General features: G+C 39.9%; 1 pseudogene across 1 annotated transcript in view; it reads left to right on the plus strand.

Moving 5' to 3' along the window:
* Nucleotides 1-8,140, plus strand: part of LOC309551108 (putative cation-transporting ATPase 13A4) — a 143,829-nt pseudogene that overhangs the window by 81,974 nt on the left and 53,715 nt on the right. The window contains exons 17-18 of the transcript XR_014226181.1: nucleotides 2,810-2,927; nucleotides 4,770-4,894. The product of XR_014226181.1 is annotated as a putative cation-transporting ATPase 13A4 (transcript). The remainder of the gene's footprint in view (nucleotides 1-2,809; nucleotides 2,928-4,769; nucleotides 4,895-8,140) is intronic.

Here is an 8,140-nt window from a genome sequence, read left to right on the forward strand (position 1 = left end):
AGTAGATCCAGTATCAATTATGATGCAAATGATAGCTTCCTTGTCAGTAGCTGAATTTCAACAATCCGGCTGGAGATACTGGATGACATTATTGGCCAGATAAGGTCAAGACAATATTTTGCCAATGACATCATCAAGGATACCGCTCGGTTTGCTTAAAATGTGAAAAATGCTGGCAGACTGGTGATACTGCCAGCAAATGAATGATTTCTAGATGTGGACAGAGGACGTGTGGGCGAAGTGGCCTAATCTCTCCACTTATTTTGCCCCTTTTGGTGAACAAGCTGGGTTTTGGTTAAACACATAATCAAAACAAACCCAAAGCTCATCACTACTCTGGGGGGGGGGGGGGTTCTTCTTTTAATTAAAAACACAGGTTCAGCACTCTAAATAGCCAACAATATCAACAGTTTCTAAGATAGAAGCACATTAACTACTTCTGCCCCGGAATGTTTTGCCCCCCTAATGACCAAGAAATTTTTTGTGATACGGCACTGCGTTATTTTAACTAAAAATTGTGCGGTCATCCTCTGCTGCACTAGAAAAAAAAAAGAGCGACAATTCTAAATATATATATATATATATATATATATATATATTACTTTTCTGCTATAAAACACATCCAAAAAATAATTTTGATGAAAAATCTAATTTCTTCATCAGTTTAGGCCAATATGTGTTCTGGTACATATTTTTGGTAAAATAAATCCCAATAACCTTATATTGATTGGTTTGTGCAAAAGTTATCCCGTCTACAAACTATGGGATATTTTTATGGCATTTTTATTTATTTATTTTTACTAGTAATGGCGGCGAATAGCGATTTTTAGCGGGACTGCGATATTGCGGAGGACACCTAACTGACACTTTTGACACTTTTTTGGGGCCCAGTGTACTACTGACACTGGCAGGGAAGCAGGGGAAGCACAGTTAACATCAGGGGTGATCAAAGAGTTAAATGTGTCTCTAGGGGGTGCTTGCTAACTGTGTGGGGGATGGTTAGAGTGGGGAAAGACAGAGATATGTGTTCCTGTTTAGCAGGAACACAAAATCTCTATCTTCTCCCCTGACAGAACAGTGATCTGCCTGTTTAAATAGTCAGACCATCGTTTTGCCTCTCTCGGGAAAGATCGGCGGGTCCCGGCCAACATTGCGTCGGCTGGACCTGCTGATTGGCTCCCGCTGTGATTGGACTGCGCCTCTGACCAGGAAGAAGATGCGACGTACAGGTACTTCAGTTCGCACAGCCAGGCCACCTTGCCGCAGTAAATGTACAGTGGGCGGTCCGGAAGCGATTAATGTACACATTCAGGCATTCTAAACCAGGAAATAATTTAATCATTATAAAGCAAAAATGGGTAAATCCTGGATTAACTTTAGAATGAACCTACATTCACTGTGTGATAAATACAGGATGAATCGTACAGTAAGACTCCATGCCCACTAGCATTTTTTTAAGCTCCTAGTAGCTGTTTTTAGTATTTTTTTCTGCTCTTAGAAGCTAAATAATGTTATTCTATGTGTCCATGAACGCTACCCTATGCCTCGTACACACAATCAGATAATCGGACGACTTATCGTTCACATTTTGTTGCATGATACTAGTAGCGAATTCAACAATGCGTACCAAATGTATGATTTTTTTTCGTACGATTCTGGAAAAGCTTCCTGGTTGCGTAGCTACGTATCGGATAGTGCAAAACAAAATCAATGGCAGCCAGGCTTTTTCTGGGTTATTTTTGTGTTTCTAATCATGAGTGGTCTTTGTCTATCGATCTAGTGAATGCATACTGTACTGAGTAAACAATTTTCGTTCGTTAGGCTATTGTACAACAAAAGTTTTTGTGTTTGTCCCTTCGGATTTTGTTGGAAGAAATGTCGTGATCGGCTGTCGAAAGCTGTGAATTAACGATTAGATTATTGTGCGATCAATTCTAAAGCAATTTTTACGATTATCTGATCGTGTGTACGAGGCATTAGGCTATTAGCATTTTTTGAGCTTCAGCACCTAGGAGCTGAAAAATAAATTTTTTTTGGAGCGTTTTTCCTGCAGCAAAAAAAAAAATGCTAAACACTCCTAAAGGCTTCTAAACGCTACTAAAACGTTCCTAACAGCTCTTTTAGAGCATTTTTTTTCTTCATTTACTGTAAAAACACTAATAAAATGCTAATCCTAAACACTCCTACAAGCTTCTGAAAGTTACCAAAATGCTATTACAAGCTGGCACAAAAACGCTATTATCAGCATTTTCCATCCAGCATTTTATTCTGGCGTTTTTCAAGCCTAAAAAATATGCTAATGTGCATGTAGCCTAAAGCATTTTTGCCATTGAGGAACAGATGTAAATGAGTATGGGCTAATGCTGTTTGATTCTATTTAAGAAACGCCTATATAAAGAAACTCCATTCATAATGAGTGAAAATCACTATTTTGAAAAACCTTAATAAAATTGATTGGAAAAAAAATCATATGATAAATTGACAGAATAAACAAATTCAAATACATTCACAAACAACAGGTTAGGCAAATTGATCATCAAATCGACGATAAATAGATTCCTTCATTTTCTAATATGGAAAGTCAGAGGGGAGTAAATACTGTAGTTCTGTAAAACACTGTAGTTTGTTTTTAAAAACGAGTAAGTGAATTATCTAGGCTCTATTAAATCATGTGGTAAGTATGCAAATACATCATAAAAGGCATTGGAAAAGTTAGAATTGGACACAGTTACCATATGGGTTTTGTACTGATAGTAGTATGCGAAGAAATAAAGTAAATAACAACTGCTTAATATAATTCTGTCTTCAGTTCCTGAGGATTTCTGTGATGAACTCCAGCAATACACCTTGCAGGGTTTCAGAGTTATTGGCCTGGCATATAAAACGATCCAGCAAACTAAAGATCTGAGCACAGAGAGTTACACAAGGTAACACATTTTGAAATTTGACACATTAATTTTGTTTTTCTTGTATAGTTGTGTAATGTTTTATGAGAATTTCAAATGTTAAGGTATGTAAAATGCTACCAGCTGACTAACAATGTGAGTCACATTCTGAAATGAGGATCATAAATAATTTTAACTTTTAAATTATATAATTACATATGAAATCTCAGATGCAATATAATATGATATACTGTATATGTGTTACTATTATTTATTATTGTTATTATTATTTTTTATTATTTACTGCATATGTAAAAAAAAAATGAAAACAAAATTACTGGATACTATGCATCTTCTGTACTTGAGTTTTGCCCATTCAAGAGCACCCATACCAAAACTTTAGTCGTTATTTACTGTACATGTTCTTAACAAGCAGTAAAACAGCTTAAAACAAGCCAACTCTGACTTCTCTCTAATTAAGTTGTTCATCAAAATCCTCAAGAATCACAACAACAAAATTCAGAAGATTTCTAACAGCTCCGAAACTGCATCTGTTTCTTTACATTGGAGGGCTGGTAGACTACCAATATTATGTACTCACAGAAAAAAAGCTATGATTTTAATGCTTGTGCTGTGAACTTGAAATTTTTTTTTTTTCCTGCAATGTATATAGGTACAGAGGTGAATGAGGTTTGGTAGTACTGCCAAATACAATATCTGTGAATAGGTATCACTATTCCCAGCGCTCATGTAAAATTCAAAATAAACAGACAGTAATAAGAGTTCATTGCACTATTAGCTGCTACTATTAACAATCTCAATCATTTCACATCCAATTATTGCACCATTAGCAGCGCTCCTCCAGTGTGTTACACACCGCATACTTATTAACAGTTCCAGCTGTGTCACTCCTTATAGGTGTTGGTATCCCTGGAATAGTTCACACAATCTAGACATCCATAAGGATATTTCGGAGAGATTAAATCCTTAAATCCTGTCACCTTGTGAGATCCACCCCTCTTAGGTAGTGAACTCACCAGATCTCCAAATACAATTCGCCTTGTATCTGTGATCTCTTTGTTTTGCATGTAGTCTCACCAGGTACGGAATCCTCCTCCAACCAAAGTCTATCTCATACCATGAAACAAGGGGACAAGTTGTGAATACTTGGACAGGACTTCTGTCACTTTTCCTCCAAACCCGACTGTTTTCTTTGGTGGAGAACTCAAGAAACCATGAGATTAAGTTATTATATCCTTGCCAAAGATCAGCCATGGAATTTAGGGACAGCAAACTAATACAGCTTTTACCTGAATAAGAAAATACAGATCCACTGCTCACGTGCCCAACTCCAACTTCTTTTTTGGGTAATAGCTGTATTTTTTTGCTGTCCATAAAGACCATGTCTGATTGTATTTGTATTTGGAGATCTCATGGGTTCATTACCTAAAGGAAGTGAATCACAAGGTCTGGTGATGGGATTTAAGGATTTAATCTCTCCTAAATATCCTTATGGAGATCTAGTCTGTGTGAACTATTCCAGGGATACCAACACCTATAAGGAGCGACACACCTTGAACTGTTTATAAGCACACGTTGTGTAACACACTGGAGGAGCACTGCTAATGCTGCAATGATTGAATGTGATTTGAGGCATAGGTTTTAAAATACTGCTTACACTCAACTTGTCCATTCACTAAGTATTTTGTAATTTTTTCCGCAGAGCATTCTGCTAGTGTGCAATTTTCTCCAGTGGCAGCATTCAAGTTTATCGAGTGTCGAGGATTTATAGTTTTATTTACATTGACCAATGTCTTAATGTACTGTTTATAAATCTTTTTTTAATTAAAGAAAAAATGTTGTCTTTTTTTTTTTCTTACCAAGGGAAGAGGTAGAGTCTGAACTTATTTTCATTGGTCTTCTGATATTAGAAAATCGTTTGAAACCAGAGACAGTTCCTGTATTATGTGAGATGAATAATGCCTTAATCAGGACTGTGATGATCACAGGTATATGCAGCATCGTGTCTCTCTGGATTTAAAATAAACAACCAACCAGTAAATAAAGTAAATCTAAAATGCCATTCCTTGTGGTATTAATGTATTATTCTTTTTATGAAGATATTTAAAGTTGTATTTATTCCCTTCTGAAAAATATTTCTGATGTTCTGTGCATACACAGAAGGGCCAAAAAAATATATACACACTCCAACATGAAAAATATATGCATAAAAATGTTATTGCTAGATTTATAGAACCATCAAGGGGTTGCTGTAAGTCATGTTTGAATTATGCAATCACATTAGGTGCTCTAAGTGGTCACCATTAGCATCCAGACACTTTTGATATCAGCGAACTACTGCATTAACAACATTAACTAGAGTGTCCACAGGAATTGCTCTGCATGATGTTTCCATTTCTTCCCTTAGTGCAGTCAGTGTAGGTGGTTTTGTACATTACACCACATACTTTAGTGTTTCCCACAGAGATAAATCGAGGAGTGTTAAGTCTGGGGAACGTGGAAGGAATTCAACAGCACCTTTATGTCCTATCCAACGTCCTGGCAGAATGTCATTGAGATAGGCTCTCACATCTTGGTGGTAGTAGGGTGGCATGCCATCTTGCTGGTTGTAGGGGGGTGGCATGCCATCTTGCTGGTGGTAGTGGGGTGGCGTGCAATCTTGATGGTGGTAGTGGGGTGGTGTGCCATCCTGCTGGTGCTAGTGGGGTGGTGTGCCATCTTGCTGGTGGTAGTGGGGTGGCGTGCTATCTTGCTGGTGGTAGTGGGGTGGCGTGCCATCTTGCTGGTGGTAGTGGGGTGGTGTGCCATCTTGATGGTCCTAGTGGGGTGGCGTGCCATCTTGCTGGTGGCAGTGGGGTGGTGTGCCATCTTGCTGGTGGTAGTGGGGTGGCGTGCTATCTTGCTGGTGGTAGTGGGGTGGTGTGCCATCTTTCTGGTGGTAGTGGGGTGGCGTGCCATCATGCTGGTCGTAGTGGGGTGGCGTGCCGTCTTGCTTGTGGTAGTGGGGTGGCGTGCTATCTTGCTGGAAGTAAATCTGCTCATCCACATAAACCGCACGAATAGCCAATAATATGTTTACATCAATAATGGTGTGACTGCTGACATCTTTAGGGGAAACATAATACTACACATTGCTGCCATAATTCAATTTGGGTTTTAAAAAGGGCAGAGATAACAACCGTGTATACAGTTTTTGGGTCCCTCTGTATGTGTTAATTAAATGGAATTACTGTTATTAAAATTAAAGTATTAGTAAACCCAAAAAATTAAATCCATCATTCTTCCATCCCTGCAAGCCCCATCCTTCCTATCTGTCACATTAGAGAAATATAATTTTGAGACCAGCCGCCAGAGTTGGGGCAGAAAATCTGATTTTTACTATGTTATTTTATAATTTGCCCCTAATTTGCACCTAGGCTTTGCAATACTATATTTACCATAGTATGAATTTAAAAATACTTTAACGACCTCAGTATAGTCTGGGAGGTTTAGCAGTGGCTTTACATGCCTAATCCCTGACTTCCTTAGTCCAAGGTGGACAGTGTTGTCAAGAATCAGGGCAGATTACAATACAAGGTACAAAAGTGCACATTCTACCCTAAGTCCCAGTTCACACATATGCGATGCGGGAACCCTGCGAATCCGCTGCGGGTTCCTGGATTACATTCAACTCGCAGGCAGTTCACACCAGTGATCGACCGATATCGTTTTTACTTTGCCGATACCGATACTGATATTTTGGACATCGCATATCGTTATCGGCCGATATGGGCCAATATTGTCGTACATTTAAAACATTTTTTTTTATTTTCCTTTTTACTTGACAGGTACTTTTGTGGAGGGATTTTGGGGTCTAAAAGACCTCAAACCCTTCCTCTGCACTTAAAAGCATTCAAAACACAAAGTTTGGCTCTTTTGAATGCTGTCATTTGTTTTAATCTGGCATGATATCACTTCCGGGTTTTTGCATGGAGACCTGATCAGAGCCAAATGCGACTTTGACCGGGTCTTCGGTGGCCATGCAGGCTGGTTGCCCGGGTCTCCCGGTGGGACGGGAGACCTGGGCGAGCCGCGGAAGGTGGCGGGAGGGGGACATCCCCGTTACGCTCCTTGTAATGACAGCCGAGCGGCTTATCAGCCGCATCGGTTGTCATTACAAGACAGCCGACCGTCGGCTATGGACGCCGATACCGGGGTGATGCCGCTAGCTGCAGGCATCACTCCGGTACAGCACTTTCCTGAAATATTGGCAATATCGGTAACCTCCGGGGGCCAATTCCGATATATCGGGGAAAGTGCATATCGGCCCTCGATATATCGGCTTTGCCGATAATCGGTCGATCCCTAGTTCACACTGCCATATGCGAATCGCTGGAAGTGTCAATGCAAGTTAACGACACCCCCAGATCACTTCACATATCGCAGTGCGAACTGTCAGTTCAGACATGAATCAGATCGCATAGGTGTGAACACCCATGCGATCCGATTCTGGTGCTGACCCAAAAAAGGGTCCTGTGCGAGTTGTGTACAATCTGTATGGCTGAATTCGCATCGCACAGACATTGCATGTGATTTGCAGAGCAATGCGCTCCGAATCACATGCGATGTCTGACATGGCACATATGTGAACCTTAAACAGAATTATAAGGTCAACCTATAACCACATAACCTCACAGACAGACTGTGATTTGCAGAATGACAAACAGCTTGCCCTACTTACAACACTTAAAGTGATATTAAATCCTTCATTTTTTTAGGCACCATCAGCTTAAAAATCACTTACTAAGTATGCAGCTTTTTCATCTTTTAATCCTTGCCTATTTTCCATGTGGTCTGGATTCATGACTACTGCCCCAGGTTTCCTGTTTCAGGGTGGCTCCTTTCACTTGCAGCATTCTATAAATCTGCCCTGGCATGCAATGTGCAATGACTAGATGTGTGTCTCCCTACCCTGTGTGCCTCAATAGAAACACACAGTTCCACAGCCCAAGGTGGCAAGGTACATCCCTGCTCCTTCTTCTGCAGTCAAAAGGGAAGGGGTTTAGCAGGACTGTCAGATTATTCAATACAGTTCGAGTGGACAGTACTGGATGTGGACAGCTGCTGACTAACAAACAACAGTCTCGTGAATCAGAAAAAACAATGCTAATAGCCCCTGCAATTTTTTATATTTTTTATTTCACTGTAGTGCAAGATGGCACAGCCTACATGAGGGTCAATACTGCTACAGGAGC

The sequence above is a fragment of the Pelophylax lessonae genome (assembly GCF_965119305.1).
Source record: "Pelophylax lessonae genome assembly, chromosome: 3".
NCBI lineage: Eukaryota > Metazoa > Chordata > Amphibia > Anura > Ranidae > Pelophylax > Pelophylax lessonae.